Genomic DNA, 23,837 nt, shown 5'->3' on the forward strand with positions numbered 1-23,837 from the left:
CAGACATTTATCTGTACTGCCATCAGTGCTTCATTACGCACGTTGACAGGGGATCTCTGATCGCTGGAGTTAAGAGAAGCCGACTTCACTTCTTGTCTTTGTGAGATAACCCCTCTAACATCAGCACCACTACTGCCTTATGTAAACCTACAGATAAATATACTATGGTGCTTGTATTTTTTTACATACATAAAAATGCAACACAATTGGCACCAAATAATGCTGCTCAGGGCTTCAGAGCAGTACTTCTCTCCCAATGTACTCCTGCACTTACTTCTGTAAAGCACCTGTAAACGTACTGTACCCCTTTTAGACCTAGAACAAATGGGGGGGGGGTTAAATAAGACACTTCCGTTCATATAAACTAAAATAGTTGCGCTTACAAAAATGCTGCTGCTAAAATAGTCCATCCATTTGCTGTGTGGCAAAGTATAATATCAAAAAGTCCTATGAACAACAAAAAGGAGATGATGGGAAGAAAAATCAAAGAGTAACTGACTCTGCAAATGGCACTGTAGTCCATGCACTCCTTTCAGTACTGAATTGGAGTTCACTAGAATGGGGGTCCTGAGCCCCCGATTTGGAGGAGTCTGAATGGAGCTGTGGTCACTCATGCACGGTTACGCTCCTTTCAATGTCTATGGGACTCGGGGCTCATGTGCCGCCCGTGCCGTTCATTGGGGACCGCAAATTGCACCCTCCGTGTGGCCTGCGCTGACGGATGCAGACCCATTTAACTTGAAAGGGTCCGTGATCCATCCACACCACAAAATAATAGAGCATGTTTTTTGCAGAGGCACAAATTGAAATGCCACGGAAGTGCTCCGTAGTGCTTCCACTCCGTGCCTCCGCTCCGTATCTTCTGGTTCGCTGACCCATTCAAGTTGGTCCGCAATCTGTTTGCGGGCCTGCAGTGTGAGCACGGCCGGCACACGTTCATGTGCATGAACTCTCACAAAGAACATCCAGACCACCTATGGGAACTGAACACAGACTGGTGCAGCATGCATTAGAGTGCAATCACATATGGCAGAAGAAATGTATGTGACTGACCCAGTCATATGAATTGGACTTACAGAAATCTTAAAGGGGCTATCCGAGACTAAAAAATGCACCCCATATGCCCGGGCCCCTCACACTGAATCTACTCACCTAGCTCCTCACTCCCTGCCCTGCCTGTACCTGTGCGCGGATGAAAACATACGGTGTCAGGGGGAGTACACAACTCACTCCAGTTTTGTAGTATGGGTGGAAAAGTGGGTGTGGTGAGCTATGTTAAAGAGTTTTACTCCAGATTTATCATTAAAAAAAAGTCTCAAAGTCGCAATCTCACTCCAGGAGCAGGAAAACTGGAGTAGCTTCTCTAGACAGAAGTGTTAGGGCTTGTTCACACCACCGTGCCATGCAATTTGAGGAACGGAACAGGAGCCCCATTATAGAAATGCCTATTCTCGTCTGCAAAACGGACAAGAATGGGACAGGACTCATGATTTTTACGGGGCCACGAAACGGAGCAACGGATGCGGACAGCACAAGAAGTGCCGCCCGCATCTTTTGCGGCCCCATTAAAGTGAAGCAATAAATGCGGCTCGGATGCGGAACAAAACCAGGGTTGTGTGAATAAGCCCTTAAGGACAAGCCAAACAACATGCACCATTTGCTAAACGTGGCACAAAGTACTCCAACACAGACCGAAGCAAAACAGACTTCAAATATTCTCCTAATGACAAATTACCCTCATAGTTTTTTAAGCCATTTTTATCAAAACGCAGCATACTCTAGGTATAGCTTTTTTCTCTTCACAGAATTTTGGACCTAAACATAAGGTGGACATTCTGGCACCAGAGCTGATCAGTGGGGGTTCGGGGTATCAGTCCTCCGTCGATCTGATATTGATTGTCAATCCAAAAGGATACAATATCAATAAAAATAAAAAAAAAAAAAATAATAAAAAAAAAAAATCATGGAAACCTCTTTAACCACCTCCGGACCACCTAACGCAGATGTGCGGTCCGGAGGTGGCAGCGCTGCGCACAGTCACGCATATACGCGTCATCTCGCGAGATGACGCGAATATGCGCGCGCGCATGCGCAGTTCGCGCCGGCATTTCGCACAGCAGTATTTCGTCAGCAACCTGCCAGCCAATGATCGTGGCTGGCAGGTTGCTGATTTTTAAAAAAGCCAATCAAAGTGCCAGATATCAGATCATATTTGTAAATATGATCTGATATATGGCTGCCTGCTCCTCTGCTGGTTCTTTTCGTCGGTTGGATCCAGCAGAGGAGCAGGCTTCACAGTGAGTACACCAAACACTACACTTTAGCCCCCAGATCACCCCCCTGAACCCCAATTAACCCTTTGATCACCCCTGTCAATCACAAGTGAAAAGAAAAAAGTGATCAGTGCAAACTGTCACTTTTTTTTTTTCACTGTTATTGACCGTTAGGTTTTAGGTATAGTTTAGGTCCCTTGGTTAGGTAGTTAGCGATCAGTTAGCGCCCAGCCCACCGCACCGCAGTCCCGTTATTCGCTGATTAGCGTATCGCTAATCAGCATTTGTACTTTTATAGTATCTGGAAGTGATCAAAACTGATCACGGTCAGATCTATAATTGTATTAGTGTCACTTTAGTTCGCCCTCCACCCAAAACGCAGTGTTTGCCCGATCAGGCCTGATCGGTCGCCCAGACGTGCGTTCGCCCACACCCGCCCCACCGCAGTGACAAAAAATTTTTTTTTTGATCACTGCACATTCACTTTACACGCACTGCGGCGATAAAAAAAAATCAGTTTTGATATTTTTTATCAACCGCAGCGGCCTCCGGTACTTCGCTAGCCTCCCCTTTGTAAGACAGGCTTGCTTTTTTTTTCTTGGGTAGTCTCAGGGAATACCCCTAAATTTAGTTGCCCACATGTCTAACAGGGGGTATTCTTCTGAAGAGGCCTACAGGCTTCTGACCCAGTCGGATGAGGAGTGGGAACCCTCATCTGATGAATCCAGCGGGTCAGAATACGAACCTGTAGAAAGCAGTGGCTCTCTGACCCAAAGTTCGGACGAGGAGGCTGAGGTCCCTGATACCACCAGGCGTACCCGGCCCCGTGTCGCTAGACCGCAGGTTGCGCAGGATCCGCTTCAAGAGCAGCAGAGTGGGGCTGGTGCTGTCGGATTACGTGGTGAGGCATACACCAGCAGCCCAGCCCTCCCTGGACCTAGTACCAGCACTGCCGTACAACCTGGTGAAGTAGCGAGCACCAGAAGGGCAGTTGAAGCTGGTACGGTGGCACGTGCAGTAGTGACCCCGTCGCAGCCACCGCAAAGACGTGCCCGTAGAGCACCTAGAATCCCAGAGGTGCTGGCAAAACCTGATTGGCAGTCCCCAACTTCAGCCGCACCTGTAGTTTTCCCTTTCACTGCCCAGTCTGGAGTTCGGGTTGAGACAGCTCAGATCGGTTCGGCCCTGGGATTTTTTGAGCTGTTCTTGACTGCGGAGCTTTTAGACATAGTTGTGGCCGAAACAAACAGGTATGCCACACAATTTATCACCGCTAACCCGGGAAGCTTTTATGCCCAGCCTTTCCGGTGGAAACCAGTCCAAGTTTCCGAACTTAAAACTTTTCTGGGCCTCCTCCTCAACATGGGCCTGACAAAAAAGCATGAATTGCGGTCATATTGGTCCACGAACCCGATTCATCACATGCCCATGTTCTCTGCTGCCATGTCCAGGGCACGTTTTGAGGCCATCCTGCGGTTCCTGCACTTTAGTGACAACACCACCTCCCGTCCCAGGGGCCACCCTGCTTTTGACCGGCTCCACAAAATTCGGCCCCTCATAGACCATTTCAACCAGAAATTTGCAGATATTTATACCCCAGAGCAAAACATCTGCATAGACGAGTCCCTGATACATTTTACCGGGCGCCTTGGCTTCAAACAATACATCCCAAGCAAGCGCGCCCGGTATGGGGTCAAATTGTATAAGCTCTGTGAAAGGGCCACAGGCTATACCCACAAAATTCGTGTCTATGAGGGAAAAGATCAGACCCTGGAGCCGGTCGGTTGCCCTGACTACCTGGGGAGCAGTGGGAAGACAGTTTGGGACTTGGTGTCACCCTTATTCGGCAAGGGGTACCATCTTTATGTGGACAATTTTTACACAAGTGTGGCCCTCTTTAGGCATTTGTTTCTAGAACGGATTGGCGCCTGTGGTACCGCGCGAACTAGTCGCGCGGGCTTCCCCCAACGGCTCGTTAGCCACCCGTCTTGCAAGGGGGCAGAGGGCCGCACTGTGTAACGAAGAACTGCTCGCGGTGAAATGGAGAGACAAGCATGACGTTTACATGCTCTCCTCCATTCACGCAGACACGACAATACTAATTGAGCGAGCAACCCGTGTCATTGAAAAGCCCCTCTCAGTCCACGACTATAACCTCCACATGGGAGGGGTGGACTTCAATGACCAGATGTTGTCTCCGCATTTAGTTTCCCGACGCACCAGACGCTGGTATAAGAAGGTGTCTGTATATTTAATTCAATTGGCTCTGTACAATAGTTTTGTTCTCTACAGTAAGGCTGGGAGAACTGGATCCTTCCTCAAATTTCAGGAAGAGATCATCGAGAACCTCCTGTATCCAGGAGGTTCCGTGGCCCCAACCACCAGTGTAGTTAGCCGTCTACACGAGCGACATTTCCCCAATGTCGTTCCTGGTACCTCAACCCAACAGTCACCCCGAAAAAGATGTCGTGTCTGTAGCAGGAGTGGAATAAGGCGTGACACCCGCTATTTCTGTCCTGACTGTCCAGACCACCCTGCCCTATGCTTTGGAGAGTGTTTCCGGAAGTACCACTCACAGGTACACTATTAGCATAGGGATCATCTCACCAGGACAGGCACACAGGGCTATTAGGGCCCATTCACTCACTGCTGCTGCAAACGTCTCCTTTCACATGGGACAAAGTGCATAACGCACTTCGCCACATCTTTGGGCGATTTGCGCTTTGCACATTGACCCATGGGGAAGGAGAGGTTTGTTCTATAAAGGTAAAAAAAAAAAAAAAAAAAAAAAACACACACCAGTAAGCAAACACGTTAATGTTCAGTTAAAAAAGTTTAAGTTTATATGTTCTGTTGCAAAGTTAATAAAATTATTGCGTTGCGGCCTGGTTTTTTCTTTTTTTTTTTTTTTTTACTTTTTTTACCTTCCAGGTGGACCAACCGATCTACTAGCTGCAGCACCGATGTGCATTCTGACAGAAGCATTGCGCTGCTGTCAGATTACACGCAAGTCGGTGTATGCGGCGCTGCAAGACGGGATTTTCTCCTCTGCAGTGACAGATACGTTTGCCAAGGCATACGAGCTGAGGAGGAGGCGGCGTTCCTATGCTTTGGCAAACACTTTGTATATATATATATATATATATATATATATATATATATATATATATATATATATATATATATATATATATATATATATATAAAAAAATATAATCCCGGCAATGATTTATTCATCCACATCGATTGATGTGAATGGAGAAATCTGGTTTGCCAGGGCATACGAGCTAAGTGGGTATGGATGTAGGGCGGAGCTCCTATGTCCTGGCAGACGCCTTTCCCCTCCATTTTTTTTTTTTGGCAGAGATTTTTTCATCCACATTGATCGATGCGAATGAAGAAATCTGTGCCGTTCATTTTTTTCTTTCAGCCCAGAGGCTGAACGGAAAAAAAAAACGCAATTAGACTTACCGGTAATTCCGTTTCCTTGAATCCACCATGACGGCCCACATTGAGATTGACCCTTGACCTCTGTAGGGGCAGGAACACATAGAGAGTTTAAGAACCCCCCACCCCTCCACCTCCTCAGTGCTTTACAATTACCCGAAAAGGTGGAACAAAAGTAAAAGGATATTGATCCATACCCTTAAACTCCTGCATGTATATGCAACATAAATCCCAAAAATCTTTTTTTTTTTTTTTTTTATATTTTATATATATTTTTTATTTTATATATATTTTTTTTTTTTTTGGGAAGGGGAATAGTATGGGCCGTCATGGTGGATTCAAGGAAACGGAATTACCGGTAAGTCTAATTGCGGTTTTTCCATTTCATCCACCATGACGGCCCACATTGAGACATATCAGATAACTAAATGGGTGGGGATATCGCCTGTAGAACCTTCCGGCCGAAAAGAGCTTCATTTGCGTCCGGAAGATTAAGACGATAGTGTCTTACAAAAGTATTAGTGCTAGACCAGGTTGCGGCTTTACAGATCTGGTCCAGCGAGACCCCTCCTTTCTCGGCCCAAGAAGAGGACGTGGCCCTAGTAAAATGGGCTTTAACATTACCAGGACTGGGTTTGTTCTGGATCTTGTAGCAACATTCAATAGTGGATTTGATCCATCTAGCTATGGAAGACCTGGCTAACTTCTTTCCTTTATTCTTCCCTGAAAACTGAATAAGGAGATTGTCATCCACCCTAAAATCTCTGGTAGAATCCAGGTAACGGATAACTATGTCCCTAACGTCCAGGAGATGTAACCTATCACTAGACCCTGCATGATCGGACCTAGGGATAGAGGGTAGGAAGATCTCCTGCTCTAGATGGAAAGGAGAGACTACTTTAGGGAGAAAGCCTGGGTCGAGAGTTAGACGGATGTGATCCTTGTTAATTTGGAGGTAGGGCTCTCTACACGATAAAGCCTGGATCTCCCCGATGCGTCTGGCTGAGGTGATGGCGATCAGAAAGGCAGTCTTAAGGGAAAGGTGTTTTAAAGAGATCTCCGACGAAGGTACAAATGGAGGTTTTGTTAAGCCCTCTAGTACGGTGTTAAGATCCCAGGTCGGAGTTCTGGATCTCAGGGAGGGTCTCAACCTTGCAACCGCTCTGAAGAACCTCCTGATCCATCTGTGGTTGGCCAGGCTACAGTCATAGAAGGAGCTTAGGGCAGAAATTTGGACCTTCAAAGTACTAGGTCTAAGGCCTAACTCAAGGCCGCACTGTAGAAAGTCCAAAATTCTGTTGATGGGAGGAGAGGTGGTGTCTGGGCGCTCAACTCCTAACCAGGAACAGTATTTCTTCCAGATCTTGAGGTAGATGGAGGAGGTCACCTTTTTCCTACTTGCCCTCAGAGTACGTATCACCTTTTCCGAAAGTCCTCTGCTTCTTAGTGTCTCGCTCTCAGGATCCAGGCTGACAGCCTGAACATGCCTGGGTCTGGATGAAGAAGAGGGCCCTGGACTAGAATGTCCCTCTGGAAGGGAATCTCCCACGGATCCTCCAGCGATAGCTGTCTTAGAGTGGAGAACCAACTTCTCTTTGGCCATAGAGGGGCTATCAGGATGAGAGTAGTCGGTTCCTCCAGGAGCTTCTGGACGATCCGAGGTAGTAGTGGTATTGGGGGAAAGGCGTAGGCTAGTCTCCAATTCCATTGTATTGATAGAGCATCGATTGCCCATGGATTGTCTCCTGGGTTTAGGGAGCAAAAACAGTCTACCTGCGCATTTTTTCTGGTGGCGAATAGGTCTACCTCTGGACAGCCCCATCTTTCTGAGATTTTTTGGAAGATATTCCTGTTCAGAGACCATTCTCCTGGGTCTACTATCTCTCTGCTCAGAAAGTCTGCTACTGTGTTTTCGCAGCCCCTTAGGTGGATGGCGGACAGAGATAAAGTGTTTACTTCTGCCCAGGAGAAAATTCTTTTTGCTATCTCGCCAAGAGGCCGTGATCTTGTTCCCCCCTGGTGACGCAGATAGGCCACCGTTGTAGTGTTGTCTGACATTACTCTTAGATGTCGCCCTTTTAGAAGGCACTCTCCTTTTAATAATGCTTCCAGGACTGCGTAAAGCTCTCGGTAGTTGGAGGATCTGTCTCTTATCTCGGCGGGCCAGGTACCCTGTAGAAGATGATCTCCTATCTTTGCTCCCCAGCCTCCGAGGCTTGCGTCCGTGATTACCTGAATGACGGGATGATTCCGCCACTGAAGGCCTCCTAGCAGTCTTCTTTTTACTTTCCACCAATCCAAATCTGTTTTTACAGACTGAGGGATCCGAAAGACCCTGTCTAGACTTAACTGTCTTCCGTCCCAGATAGTTAGGATCCAATTTTGGATTATTCTTGTGTGGCTTTGGCACCAAGCCACCGAGGGGATGCAGGCGGTTAGGCTTCCTAGGAGACTCATGGCCTTTCTGATGGAGCAGTTGCGAGACTTCTGGAATGTTCTGACTTTCTCTGTCAGTGCAGTAGCTTTGTCCTGAGGGAGGAAGGTCATCAGCCGGGACGAATCTAATTCCACACCCAGGAACTTTATTCTCATGGACGGGGTTAGGGTGGATTTTTTTATATTTATAATCCATCCGAGGCTCTTTAAGAGTTCCGAGAATCTCTGGGTCGCCAGAAGGTTCTCGGATTCTGTCTTGCCCAGAATTAAAAAGTCGTCGAGATAAGGAATAATTGTGATTCCTTCCTGACGAAGGCAGGCCACCATCTCTACTACGATCTTTGTGAAGACCCTGGGGGCCGAGGAGATACCGAAAGGGAGGGCGACATATTGGAAGTGATGTATAGACCTGTCTGGACCGCTTAGAGCGAATCTTAGATACTTTTGGGAAAGATGATGGATGGGGACGTGGTAGTAAGCGTCCTTCAGATCGATTGACGACATGAATGCCCCTTTTGGAATCAGAGGGATTGTGGATGGGATGGTCTCCATCCTGAACCTCCTGTATAAGATAGACCTGTTTAGGGGTTTTAAGTTTATTATCGTGCGAAAGGATTGGTCTGGTTTTTTTACTAAAAAAAGACTGGAATAGAATCCTCTCCTTTCCTCTGGGATAGGAACCTTTCGAATTACCCCTAGCTCTAAGAGGTCTTGGACGCCCTGCCAGATTTTCGGGAGATCTGATCTGCTCTGAGGTGTAATGCAGTATCTTCTTGGGGGGACTGATGTGAACTCTATCCTGTAACCCTGGGAGATTATATTTAGCACCCAGGGATTTGAAGTTACCTGACTCCAGGAGGATAGAAAACCCATCAGTCGCCCCCCTACCCTGGCGTCATTGCTGCTTAGGTTGCCTATTCTGGGGATTGAGGATAAAGCCTCTTCCTCTTCCCCCTTTTGGATAACTCCATCGGCCTGACTTCCCTTTCCCCCTGTAGGATCTCTGCTGGGGTTGGTACTGCCGAAAGGGCTTCTTTTTTGGTTCTTTGTCCTCTGGAAAACCCTTCTTGTCTGCTGCGCCCTCTAGGATTTTATCCAGAGTGGGGCCGAAGACAAATTCCCCTGAAAAGGGGATAGAACAAAGCTTGGCCTTGGATGCCTTGTCTCCAGACCAGGCTTTCATCCATAAAGCCCGACGGGCAGCATTAGAAAGGGCAGCATCCTTGGCGGAAAATCTGATGGACTCTGCAGACGCATCGGCCAAAAATGCCGTGGCGGAGGGGAGAAGGGGGAGAGATTCCCTGATCTCTTCTCTTGGAGTCTTGTTTTCCAGATGTTCGTCCAGTTCTCCAAGCCATATATACATTGCTCTGGCAACGGATGTAGCGGAAATATTAGTTTTTACCCCAAACATCGCCGCTTCCCAGGATTTCTTAAGGAGGCCATCTGCCTTTCTATCCATAGGATCACCTAGCTGAGAGGAATCCTCAAAGGGTAGGGCGGTCTTTTTTGCTACCTTGGATACCTGCAAATCGACCTTAGGCGTTATATATATTTTACTTTCAGACGGGTCAAAGCAGAGCCTATTTCTGAATTCTTTAGGAACGCCAAGTCTCTTTTCTGGATCTGACCATTCCTCTAATATCATTTCCTTTATATTTTCATTGATGGGGAAAACAATAGGAGACCTAGCTCTAAGGCCCCCAAACATTTCATCCTGAACCGTACGGGGTTTAGGAATATCTTCAATGCCCATAGTGGACCTGACTGCTCGGAGCAGCTCTTCCATTTCATTAGCGGAAAAAAAGTATCTTTTATCCTCCTCCAGAATCTCTCCGTCCGACAAGGGTTCCTCATTAGGAAATTGTCTGGACGAGGCAGAGGCCACTTCAACCTCTTCACCCTCAGAAGAAGAAATAACGGATATTTTGCGCTTCTTAGAAGGGATGGGGTTGCTGGCAGGGGTAGATAAGGAGGCTAAAGAGGACTTAATCTCGTCAGAAATAAAGGACTTCATCTCCGAGAGTATATCTGGTTGCTCCTCTTTCCAAATCTCCGAAGTGCAAGGTTTGCATAGTCTCTTTTTATAATTTTCGGGGAGACGCTTGGAACAAGCACAGCATTTTAAGGGTTTTGTTTTGGATTTTAACTCCTTGCTGCCCTGCAGAAGGAAGCAACCAGATAACCCAGCATTAGTAATTCAGGCTTACAAAAACTGAAATATACACCCCCCAGAAGGGGACTCACGGTGCTGGAGGCAGAAGGATCAGGACCTTCCTGGCGGGGAGCAGGTGTCTCAGACATCGCGGTGTAACAGGTGAGGTGCCGAAAGGAACCGCGGTCTTCTTTTTTTAAAATTCCCGGCGTCTGACGTCATCTAGCTGCGCCCTGCATGACGGCGTAGGCCTGCGCCGCACTAGCCTACTAAGAGAGGCGTGCGTCGCCCGGCCCGCCCATAGAGACGCTCCATGCGTCGCACCTGCTCCCCCTGCCGGACGCCAGAGCTCGGTCCTCCAGAAGGAAAGGACGCCGAGCGCCGCGCGCGCTGAGAAGCCGGCACCTTCAACTGCTTCCACAAGGAGGGAAGGAAGTCCGAAGGTATGGGGAGGACCACAGGCCTCGGCATAAGCCAAGACGAGGGTCCTCGATGCTCCTAGCTGGCCAGCCTTGGCCCCTGCCGCGGGAGGCCAGCTGGAGAACCTGTAAGAGAGATAAGGCTATTTCATCCTCCATGAAGGAGGAACTCTCCACGTGTTGGCCCCTGTAGGGGCAGGAAAGCACTGAGGAGGTGGAGGGGTGGGGGGTTCTTAAACTCTCTATGTGTTCCTGCCCCTACAGAGGTCAAGGGTCAATCTCAATGTGGGCCGTCATGGTGGATGAAATGGAAAAAATCTCATTACCTGTATGCTCAATATAAGGAGAATAGCAGAAACTCCTAATGCTGGCCATACATGTAATGATTGCGGAGACCCTCAAATGCCAGGGCAGTACAAACACCCCACAACTGACCCCATTTTGGAAAGAAGACACCCCAAGGTATTTGCTGAGGGGCATATTGAGTCCATGAAAGATTTAAATTTTTGTCCTAAGTTAGCGGAAAGTGAGACTTTGTGAGAAAAAAAAAAAAAAAAAAAAATCAATTTCCGCTAACTTATGCAAAAAAAAAAAAATCTTCTATGAACTCGCCATGCCCCTCATTGAATACCTTGGGGTGTCTTCTTTCCAAAATGGGGTCACATGTGGGGTATTTATACTGCCCTGGCATTTTAGGGGCCCGAAAGCATGAGAAGAAGTCTGGGATCCAAATGTCTAAAAATGCCCTCCTAAAAGGAATTTGGGCCGCTTTGCGCATCTAGGCTGCAAAAAAAAAAAGTGTCACACATCTGGTATCGCCGTACTCAGGAGAAGTTGGGGAATGTGTTTTGGGGTGTCATTTTACATATACCCATGCTGGGCGAGATAAATATCTTGGTCGAATGCCAACTTTGTATAAAAAAAAAATGGGAAAAGTTGTCTTTTGCCAAGATATTTCTCTCACCCAGCATGGGTATATGTAAAATGACACCCCAAAACACATTCCCCAACTTCTCCTGAGTACGGCGATACCAGATGTGTGACACTTTTCTGCAGCCTAGGTGGGCAAAGGGGCACACATTCCGAAGAGCACCTTTCGGATTTCACCGGTCATTTTGTACAGATTTTGATTTCAAACTACTTACCACACATTAGGGCCCCTAAAATGCCAGGGCAGTATAACTACCCCACAAGTGACCCCATTTTGGAAAGAAGACACCCCAAGGTATTTCGTGATGGGCATAGTGAGTTCATGGAAGTTTTTATTTTTTGTCACAAGTTAGTGGAATATGAGACTTTGTAAGAAAAAAAAGAAAAGAAAAAAAAAAAAAAAAAGTCATCATTTTCCGCTAACTTGTGACAAAAAATAAAAAAGTTTTATGAACTCATTATGCCCATCAGTGAATACCTTAGGGTGTCTACTTTCCGAAATGGGGTCATTTGTGGGGCGTTTGTACTGTCTGGGCATTGTAGAACCTCAGGAAACATGACAGGTGCTCAGAAAGTCATAGCTGCTTCAAAAAGCGGAAATTCACATTTTTGTACCATAGTTTGTAAACGCTATAACTTTTACGCAAACCATTTTTTTTTACCCAAACATTTTTTTTTTAATCAAAGACATGTAGAATAATAAATTTAGCGAAAAATTTATATATGGATGTCGTTTTTTTGCAAAATTTTACAACTGAAAGTGAAAAATGTCATTTTTGGGCAAAAAAAATCATTAAATTTCGATTAATAACAAAAAAAAAGTAAAAATGTCAGCAGCAATGAAATACCACCAAATGAAAGCTCTATTAGTGAGAAGAAAAGGAGGTAAAATTCATTTGGGTGGTAAATTGCATGACCGAGCAATAAACAGTGAAAGTAGTGTAGTGCAGAAGTGTAAAAAGTGGCCTGGTCATTAAGGGGGTTTCAGCTAGCGGGGTTGAAGTGGTTAAAAGAGGTACATGTTGTAGGCGGGTCCAAAATGATAGACGGAGGGGCAACACAAATGGGAAGGGACAACAGAAGTAGGCGGGCCAGCAATACCATAGTGCAGCACAAAATACGACCCCAGCGGAAGCAAATACTACAGTGCCCCACAAAATACCGCCATCCCTGCTGCCGTTTTCAACTTTATCACCCTCCTGAGAAAGACGATGCAGTTGAATTCAGGAGGGCTCCTGCAGCCACCAGCATAAGTACCTGACGCGCCTAGCATTAATTAATATTGAGAGCATTATATCGGTAAGTATCCAGCTGGCGGCCATGAGGAGGGCTTGGGTGACCCCCCTTGGACATCAGCCTACTGGGAAATCTCCCTGTAGGGTCTATGGCCAGTCCACCCCTGGTACTGATGACCTGTCGTTAGGCCACCAAGTGAATAGGAGCAATGCTGCACTACCCAGCTCCGGCTACTACACAGTGTACGGCGCTGTGTAGTTCTAATACCTGCATCTGGCGGCAGAGCTGCTTCAAAACCGCTAATCTGATATTGAGGACAAGTCATGAATTCCTCAGTCCCAGAGGACCCCTGTAGATAGTAATTGCTGGTCCTAACCTACAGCAACAACATTCTCACTCCTTCTAGTGGAAAACATCTCCGTCCATAATACAGAATCTGTTGGGAGGACACGATTTAGCTATGTGATATTTGTAGGGAATCTAGGATAAAAAAAAAAAAAACTGTACACCCCTCAAAGGCATACCGAGATATAGCAAAAGCCTCTTGAACCACTGTAGGGGTCATGCCTGTAAATATTGGGGCCAAAATACGGTCTTCAAAGTGCACAGTGACATGTCATATACCGCAGCATCGTGCTTCTGTGCAGGACCCCTATTCTTATTGGTTCTAGGGGACGTCAAAGAACAAGGGACACCGCACAAAGATGTAAAGCTCTGCACAATCCGGGGCAAAATCATATGGTCCTCAGGTGCAGAACTGTTCTTAAAGCTCCACACAAACGCCGTAGTCTCAAAGAGGTCTAATCATTTGTTGCTAAGCAACTTCCAAAAAAAGCAGTCGCGCTAAAATGCATTGCCGCTTAAAGGGAACCTGTCATCTGCCAAAACCATCCCAAGCCGCCAGCGGTACCTGCGTGTAGCCAGCAGTGTTTCTGACAATGCCTTTCTTCCTGAAGGCAGATGCAGCAAAAGTACTGAAAACGTTGTTTTATCCCCCGCCCGGCGCGCTTCTCCACACATGCTTGAAGTCAAGGGGGCAGCGGCCTCTTTGCTTCAAGTCAAGGTAACCGTGCCCCCTTCCCTGCGACTGCGCTTACCGTATACAAAAAATGTATACATTAAATGGATGCTACACACTGGCTTCCGTCACTATAGAGTCCCACTGTAAATATGGCCGGTGTCCGTGTTTTGCGGATCCACAATTTGCGGACCGTAAAACAATTGCGGATGGGTGAATGGACCCTTAGGCCTGATTCAGACGGGCGTATGCACAATGGACTGCACCTAGACCACATACGGACTCATTAAAGTTGGACGCAATTCACAAGTCCATTTCTCTGCCTCGAACGTAGGGGCGTCCACAATTGTCCAGTCTGCATCCGAGATTCCAACCTTCTACTGTATGGGTGCGGGGAAACCAAGACATCACTGCGGATGTAAATCGGATCAGCCGTCAGAATCCAGCCTAAAAAGGGTTACCCCTGAACTTTCAAACTAATGGAAAGATAAGGAAAATCTTTTCTTTAAATGTCACTCAATTCCACCAAAAACAAGATGAAAATTCTTATCAGGATGAATATACATACTGTATCTGGAGTTGCCATGGAGACATACAAAAAACACATTGCAGGTCAAACGGAGCTTGGCAACACAAAAAAAATAAATAATGTTTTTGACGATAAGAACATTAATCTCAAAAATACATTTTCTTTTACCTAACTAAATTTTAAGAGGAACTCCTCCATACGGTAGAAATTATAATGTGCTGAAAACGATTTATAGTATCAGCCCAATGTACTGTATGTAACGACCATAAGAAGTTACAGGCCTTCCGGAGTTCTCCTTTAGCTTGCAAGCTGCCAAGTCAAGTAGGCAGAGAAAATATTTCCTGAAAATGTAACCCAAAAACAAGGGGGGGGGGGGGCAACATTCTAGAAAAGTCAAATTAGCAGAGGCAGTCACATCCGCTACATGACCTCCTAAATTCATCAGCTTAAAGGGAACCTGTCACCATGATTTAGCGCATAGAGCTGGGGACATGGGCTGCTAGATGGCCACTAGCACATCTGCAGTACCCAGGTCCCATAGCTCTCTGCGCTTTTATGGTGTTAAAATACAGTTTTTAGTGATATGCAAATTACCTCCTATGTGTCCTGTAGCCGGAGATGAGTCCAGCGGAAGGGAGCCCAGCACCGCCCCGCGTCCGCCGAATCTCCTCCTTGCCTGCTGACGTCATAGAGCTGCATTGCCGAAATCTCGCGATGCGCGAGCTAGCGCATGCGCAGTCTCGGCATCATGTTCATTCCCTGTACTGGAATCAGCACAGGGAACGAACTACGCATGCGCTAGCTCGCGCATCGCGAGATTTCGGCACTGCAGCTCTATGACGTCAGCAGGCAAGGAGGAGATTCGGCGGACGCGGGGCGGTGCTGGGCTCCCTTCCGCTGGACTCATCTCCGGCTACAGGACACATAGGAGGTAATTTGCATATCACTAAAAACTGTATTTTAACACCATAAAAGCGCAGAGAGCTATGGGACCTGGGTACTGCAGATGTGCTAGTGGCCATCTAGCAGCCCATGTCCCCAGCTCTATGCGCTAAATCATGGTGACAGGTTTCCTTTAAGGCCTCATGCACACAACCGTATGTATTTTGCGGTCCGCAAAAAATATGGATGACGTCCTTGAGCATTCCATATTTTGCGGAACGGAACAGCTGGCCCCTGATAGGACAGTACTATCCTTGTCCGTAATGCGGACAATAAGAGGACATGTTCTATTTTTTTGCAGAACGAAAATACGGAAACGGAATGCACACGGAGCACCTTCAGTTTTTTTGCTGACCCTTTTAAATAAATGGTTCTGTATGCGGTCCGCAAAAAAAAAAAAAAAAACTGAACGGACACGGAAATAATATACGTTTCGTGGGCATGAGCCTTAACAGAAATTCTCCTGTTTCTTACGCCTCATGCACACGACCGTAAGCACTTCGCTATCCACAAATCACAGATTCTCAAAATACAGACGCCATCCGTATGCATGCTGCGTTTTGTTGAGGACCATTGACTTCAATGGGTCTGCAGATAGCTATTGGACTTGTTCTATCTTTTGCAGAATGGATATATGAGTGCGGAAAGCACGCGGATGACATCCATACGTCCGTTCCGCAAACGATAGAACATGTCCTATACCTGTCTGCAAAATAAGGACTGCAGACTCATTAAAGTCAATCGGTCCGCCACAAAATGCTGGATGCACATAAACCGCATCCGAATTTTGCGGAACAGCGGTTTGCGGGTTGCAATATGCTCACGTTCATGAAGCCTTAAAAGGCATATGGCCTCAATGTCTGCTCAGTGGTGGTCCCTGCCAGGGATGCCCAACCTGCGGCCCTCCAGGTGTTGCAAAACTACAACTCCCAGCGTGCCTGGACAGCCTACAGCTATCAGTCTACAGCAGGGCATTGTGGGAGTTGTAGTTATACAACAGCTGGAGGGCCGCACGTTGGGCACTGATGAGACCCTCACAGTGTTTAGACTGAAGGTGCGGTGGTCCCATTGGCTTTCCTTGGACAATGCAGGACCCCAACCAACCATTGCTTCATATTTACTGCACCTAGACAGGTAGTAAACTGTGGCAAAATTTTGCATAATTCAGTGAAATCGGGCACCTAGCTCGACAAGGGTGCAACATGCCCCAATGCAGCAGTTAGCGCCAGAATTCTGGCGTAAAATTCAGTCTTAAACTAAGCTGAATAATAGTTGATATAGAGTCAGAGAAAAGGGTCTCTCCCTGCTCCCCCGTTATCATCCAGCCTGAGCCCTGTGATAGTTTTAAGCCACCTATAGGATTAATAAATCTACCCCACTGGGGGTAACATACTCACTTTCAGGTAAATTCGGCTGTGTTGGTGGCTCCAATATAGCACGGGGTGACGAATGGTGCCCTGAAGGGTAAAGGTTGAAAGGGTTGCACACCCTTTCTAGGCTTCTGACCTATGGCACCGCCTGCGGACAGAAGCTGATGGTATAACACCCTCACATGCCATCAATGTTAGGGCTTGTTCACGCGACCGTATGTATTTTGCGGTCCGCAAAAAATAGGGATGACGTCCGTGTGCATTCCATATTTTGCGGAACGGAACAGCTGGCGCCTAATAAAACAGCACTATCCTTGTCCGTAATGCGGACAATAAAAGGAGAAAAAATGTAGCGGAACGGAAATACGGACATACAGAAACGGAACGTTCACGGAGTGCATTCTGTTTTTTTTTTGCAAAGCCATTGAAATGAATGGTTCCGCATATGGTCCCAAAAAAAAAAAAAAAAGGAGACGGAAAAGAAAAAAAAATATACGGTCGTGTGAATGAGCCCTTGGACATTTCAGGCCCACGTTAAAGGGGTTGTCCAGTTTCAGGAAGAATCCGAACAATCCCCTGAAATAAAGTACAGGTAAGGGCTCGTTCACACGAACATTTGAAGCCCGTGCCCGTGCTGTGGACCGCAAATTGCGGTCCGCAATTCATGGGCACAGTCCGTGGGGCAGGCGCATGGGGACTGCAGAATGGGTCCGCGATCCCTCCATTCCGCAAAAAGATAGAACTTGCTCTATCTTTTTGCGGTGCGGAAGCACGGAACGGAACCCCAGAAAGCACTCCGTAGTGCTACCCTAGTGTTCTGTACCATTCCGCATCTCCGGATTTGTGGACCCACTGAAATGAATGGGTCCGCATCCGTGATGTGGAATGTCCACGGAACGGTGCCCGTGTATTGCAGGTCCGCAATACGGCAACGGGCATCACACGTTCGTGTGAACGAGCCCTAAGTACCTACCTGACTGATCTCTCACCAAAGCTCCGGTTGTCCCGGCCGGGCTCTCACAGCACGTGACCACTGCAGCCAATCACTGGCCTCATCTCGTGCCCTTCTATGGCTAGTGATTGGCTGCAGCAGTGACGTCTCAGAGCCCAGCAGGGAGAATCAGAGCAGTGGCGCAGGATCTTCTGTCCGGTGGGGGGTGTTCCAGATGCCTAGAAAAGGGTATGCAACCCTTTCCCGGACAACCCCTTTAACAGCAGCGTGTCACCTAGGGAAGTGCGTCACGTGATCCCTTTTGGCTTAAAGAGGGAAATGCAAGCTATTTTCCAGCAACCTCCTGGTCATTTTAGAAAGCCACTTTGTGGGTGCTTAGAGTTTAAAGAGGTTCTTCAGCAGCTGAGGAATGCCCAGGGCACAGATCTACCTGCATAGGACATATACCAGGCCAAACCTGTAAGGCTTCCTGTACATATTAATCATTTTATACTATTCCTTTTACCCTCCCCCCCCCCCAAAAACAATCAGCATGCCACAGCCAGGTCCAGCGACGCGGAGTCCCGAGCGCCGCTCTGAAGTTACAGGATGTAATCATTAGACAAGATGCAGCTCGTGTTTTATTCAAATTCTATTTTCAGCATTTCCAGCGGCCAGCGCTGGAAACGATCGCAGTACGGCGAGCAAAATGACTTGCACGGAGATGGAGGCTCTGCAGCACATTGCACATAACAAACAGCAGCAGTGTGTGGAAGCGTGCACAGCACAGCCTCTGACAGCTCTGCCATTGTCATGTTAATGGCACTGAGGGGCTCCAGGTGTACCGCGATATTAACACTCGGCGTCCATGCGACAGCGCTGAACCCTCCGCACACATGGCCAGAGCCTTATTACTCAGCGCCCGTCAGATCCATCTCTCTAAGCAGCTCAATAGACAGTTCTATTTGCTGATCGGGGACGACTGAACGTCCCCGGGACGGAGGCACGAGCTCCGCTGCCCATTGCAGTCCATGCATTGCTGACTTGGTAACTGTTCGTCTGCAGTCAGCAGAAATTCGCTGCAAGCCGCGGGACTGAGCCTCACACCGGATTCAGCACCGCCTGCCCGATTACACGTCAGCCCTGCGGATATTCCTCAACCAAAATCCCAATTGTTTGTTTTTTGGGAACTCCACTGTTAACCCCATAGGTACCAGATGCACAACAGACATGGCCCAATAAAGGAGCCTACGGATGGATGTAAATCAATATTGGTGGTGCTTGTCATCGATTCCTGGGGTTGGACGGTTGCACTTATTACGGACAGGGCTGTGCTCACTGACAGCACTAGTTGTGGCTTGTGCTAATCCATCAGTGAGGGGTGAGGAGACTGAGAGGGCACGTGCAGCAGTGTATTCCCGAGGTGCTGGGGGGGGGGGGGTGCAGCCTGCACGTCGTGCACGATAAAAGGTAAGTTGTAGGCAGCGAAACTTACCTTGTGTGCAGAACGCGGCGTCCTTGCTGGGCGCACACCACACGGCGCGGCTATTCTGCTGCTGGAGCCCAGCTCTGACTTCATTGAAGCCATCAGAGTCCTCCGGCCAATCACACGAGGCTCCTCCCCCTTCATTAGCCTGGCTCTGGAAGCGTCCACTGCAGAGCGGGGAGAGCCGTGCGCCGCATCCTCTGGACCGCAGGCTGGAGGCAGGGGAGTCCCGGCCGTGGATGCGGCAGCCAGAGCGGGCTCTGCCAGCAGATGGCCGGACACTCACTGGGAGCAGGTCCCCGCAGGAGAGGACGGGTGTCACACGGGACTGGGACTTAGTACTGGGGCGCACCTAGCCTTTCTGCTGCCTGAGGCGAAACCTGCATTTCTTAGAGGGAGTCTGTCAGCACATTTGCCTACATCGCCTTCTGGCCTAACTTCAGATGAATCAAGTGGCACCTTCGTTGTGTTCTTCTGCGGTTCACCTGCGCCAGAAACGGGCTTTTATCTATATGTAAATGAGGGCTCGCAAGAGCCCAGGGGCGGAGTTAACTTGGGGCCCAGGCTGACAATCCTCTTCTCTGCTCGTCCTTCTCTCGAAGGTTACCATCGGATTCATCTAAGTTATGCCAGATCCGGTCTATAATGTCCAAATGTACCTAACCCCTTTGCCACAATGAAAGCGCTCTCAGCATGTCTGCCATGCCGCGGCCGGACCATTACAGTGAATGGGGCCGGAGCGGACTAACGGGGGCACGCGTGCACTAGCAGCAGCAGCACGGATCACCCGCTGGAGAAGGTAGCCGCTGATGTGAAAGTAGCCTCACCTGCCCTCCTTGGTGGTGCACCCCGGCTCAGTACATATTTCAAATGAAGGAATAGAATTTTCTTTTTAATAGCGTTGAGCGAACTTGTGTTTTAAGTTCGGGTTATCGAAGAATCGCATTATGGATTCCGCTACCACGGACCATAACCAATGGTCCGTGGTAGCGGAATCCATAACGCGATTCTTCGATATCCCAAACTTTAGATGCCGAACTTAAAACACAAGTTCGCTCAACACTACTTTTTAATTTTGGCATGCATTTTTTGTAGACTTTAGTCGAAATTAAAATTTTAATTCGAATTTTACGTTTTTGAATGTCATTATAATTTTGGCAGGTTTCATCTCCCATAAGTACACAGGTGCATAATTTACAAGATTTTCTGTCAGGGAGAAATACATGTTTATACATACCCGTTAGGCTAGTTTTACACTAGCAGCAAGGAACTCCGGCGGGTGAACAGCCTGTCGGATTCGTGCTGCCACCAGACTACCGCTTCGGCCCCATTGACTAAAATGGGGGCGGGGCGGAGTTCCGGAGGCAGCGCATGCCGAGAGGCGGCCGGAATAAAAGTACTACAGCCTGCCGGAGTTCCTTGCCGTTAGTGTGAAACTAGCCTTAAGGCTCATGCACATGACCGTATGGCTTTTTCAGTGTTTTGCAGTGTTTTTTACGGATCCATTGTTCAGTTTTATGTTTCCGTTGTGTTTCCTTTCCGTTCCGTTTTTCCGTATGCCATATACGGTATACAGTAATTACATAGAAAAAATTGGACTGGGCATAACATTTTAAATAGATGGTTCAGCAAAAACGGAACGGATACGGAAGACATATGGATACATTTCCATATGTGTTCGGTTTTTTTTTGCGGACCGATTGACTTGAATGGAGCCAAGCACTGTGATTTGCGGACAAGAATAGGACATGTTCTATCTTTTCACGGTATGGATATACTGAAACAGAACGCACACGGAAACACTTCAGTTTTTTTGCTGAACCATTAAAATGAATGGTTTAGTATATGTTCCGCATACTGAACTAAAAAAACGGCCAGTATACTGAACGCAAAATACTGTCGTGTGCATGAGCCCTTAGAGATGAGCGAAGTGTTGGAAATGCGATTCGGCAAATTTTACAAAAAAATTCACCTTGTGACGAATGACTTCGTCATGAAGCGCACTTTTTTAAAGTAGCGGGTGCAATGACGGAGCGGCGATAACGCTGCTCCCCATCATTGTACCCCTCAGATGCTGCGTTCATACATGAGCAATAATACAGTTTAAAATTAACCAAAAAATAATAATTATTAAATCATACTTATCGCCTCTATTTGCTCGCGACGGGCCAGCCGCCATCTTGACGATCTTGCGTCGCCTGAGATGACGTCATGCGTCACCGTGCACGGGATTTCATGTGAGATCTTCAATCAAGATGGTGGTGGCCGGCCTGTCCCAAGCAAATGGAAGCGTTAAGTATGATCTTTTTTTTTGTTTTTTACAGGTTATTTCAGGTTAAGGGTCCATTCACACGTCCATATAATTTTATCCGCATCCGTTCCGCATTTTGCGGAATATATGCGGATCCATTCATTCCTATGGGTGAATAAAATGTGCAGACAACGTTCAGTATGTTGCCCGCCTCCGTGTTTCCGCATTTCTAGTCCGCAAAAATATGAAGCTTGTACTACTATTGTCCGCACAGATTGGTCCGCAGCCCCATTCAAGTCAATGGATCCGCAAATTGCGGATGACATACAGAATAGTTTCCGTATTCATCTGTTTTTTGCGGATCCGTTTCTGTATTATTGAAGGCCTTAAGAATTTATTTTTTTTTCTCTCTCTCTCCCTCTCGGAACACAAACGGAAGTCATTAGTCCGCAAAATGCGGAAACACGGTTCCGTTATTTGCGGACCGCAAAAAGGAAAGGATTACACACGGTCGTGTGAATGTACCCTAAACCAATTTGCTACCACGAAGCATGAGGAAATTCGGCTTTGCAGAGAATTGAATTTATCCTGAAATTCGGATCGAATTCCACTTCGTTGGATTCAGTTCGCTCATCTCTAATTAGGGATCGACCGATATTGATTTTTTAGAGCCGATACCGATAATCTGTGAACTTTCAGGCCGATAATTTATACCGATATTCTGTGCATTTTCATTTTAGAAAAAAAAAAAAATTGCTACACAAATCTGCTGAAAATGAACATGTTTATAGTTAACGTGTAGCTTTTTTTTTTTGCTAACTTTTAGCCCCCTTAGGTAGCGGCACCTGAGGGGTTAACTACCGCAGATCGCAGCTACCGCTCATAGAGGTCGGGAGCTGACCATGTGATTCTGCAGCTCCCGCCTCCTGTTGAATGAATAAGTGAGTCAACATCATTGGTGGCGCGTGGCCACAGCCCCTCCCCTTCTCCTCTCATTGGCAGCAGCGGTGGCACAGGGGGAGGGAGACACTACTTCCTTCTCCCCTGTGCTGCTGAGGGAACACGGATTGCGATGACAGCAGCGCGATCTGTGTTCCCCATACGCTATCGGAATATCGGCAAAATAGATGCCGATACCGATTACTTTTAAAATCCTGAATATTGGCCCATAATATCGGTAAAACCGATAATCTGTCGATCCCCATCTCTAATACCCATACCTCTGCACTTTTCAAAATCACAGAGGTACAATATCGGCAGCACAACTTTTTAATACTAAGCCACACCTCTAACCCCGCCCAGTGCATAACTATTCGCACCTTATCCTGCCCAATCCCCTTAAAAGGGGTTTTCTAAGATATTTTTGATTGATGATCGATCACCAGGATAGGTCATCAATATCAGATCGACAGGGGTCTGGCACCCGGCATCCCGACCGATCAGCTGGTTGAAGAGAAGGCCGCGGAGTGCGAGCGCAGCCTTCCATTCGTTGTTTACCACCTATTCGCTGTCGGCATCCCAGCCATCCATTCCCTTCTATGGGACGGCTCTATAGTATTCACTTGAATGGGAAGGAGCCGACCTATAGAAGTGAATGGGATGTCTTGTACTTACACCTGCTCACCGATGTGATGTTGATGGCGAGCAGGTAAACAATGAAGGGAAGGCTGTACTGTCTCTTCAAACTGCTGATCGGCCGGGTGTCGAACCCCCGCCGATCTGATATTGATGACCAATCCTGATGATAGATCTTCAATAAAAAATAACTTGGACAAACCATTTAATGCCCCCACATAGTAGTTATTTTCTCTTTGTGCCACCACACAGTAGTAATACCCTCATTGTGCCCCATCAAATTAGTTATCGCCACACTCACTGTGCCCCTCACAGTAGTAATACCCACATTGTGCCCCTCACAGTAGTAATGCCCACATTGTGCCCCTCACAGTAGTAATGCCCACATTGTGCCCCTCACAGTAGTTATACCCACATTGGGCCTCTCACAGTAGTAATACCCACATTGTGTCGCTCACAGTAGTAATGCCCACATTGGGCCCCCTCACAGTAGTAATGGCCACATTGTGCCCCTCACAGTAGTTATACCAACATTGTGCCCCTCACAGTAGTAATGCCCACATTGTGCCTCTCACAATAGTAATGCCCACATTGTGCCCATCACAGTAGTTATACCCACATTAGGCCCCTCGCAGTAGTAATACCCACATTGTGCCCCTCACATTAATAATGCCCACATTGGGCCCCCTCACAGCAGTAATGCCCACATTGTGCCCCTCACAGTAGTTATACCCACATTGTGCCCCTCACAGTAATAATGCCCATATTGGGCCCCCTCACAGTAGTAATGCCCACATTGGGCCCCTTACAGTAGTTATACCCACATTGGGCCCCTTACA

The 23,837-nt window shown here is 47.5% G+C and overlaps 1 protein-coding gene across 20 annotated transcripts in view; it reads right to left on the reverse strand.

Annotated features, from left to right (window-relative positions):
- Positions 1-19,265, reverse strand: part of SORBS1 (sorbin and SH3 domain containing 1) — a 336,387-nt gene extending 317,122 nt beyond the window's left edge. For 10 of the 20 annotated variants that reach the window (XM_044298977.1, XM_044298971.1, XM_044298984.1 and 7 more), the window contains exon 1: positions 19,182-19,264. The gene's annotated coding sequence lies outside the window, so the exon portion shown is untranslated. Of the gene's footprint in view, positions 1-19,181 lie in introns of all 20 variants that reach the window. The other 10 variants (XR_006390469.1, XM_044298962.1, XM_044298981.1 and 7 more) reach the window with 4 other exon arrangements.
- Between the last annotated feature and the right edge of the window lie 4,572 nt (positions 19,266-23,837).

Source organism: Bufo gargarizans, chromosome 6, assembly GCF_014858855.1.
Source record: "Bufo gargarizans isolate SCDJY-AF-19 chromosome 6, ASM1485885v1, whole genome shotgun sequence".
Lineage (NCBI taxonomy): Eukaryota > Metazoa > Chordata > Amphibia > Anura > Bufonidae > Bufo > Bufo gargarizans.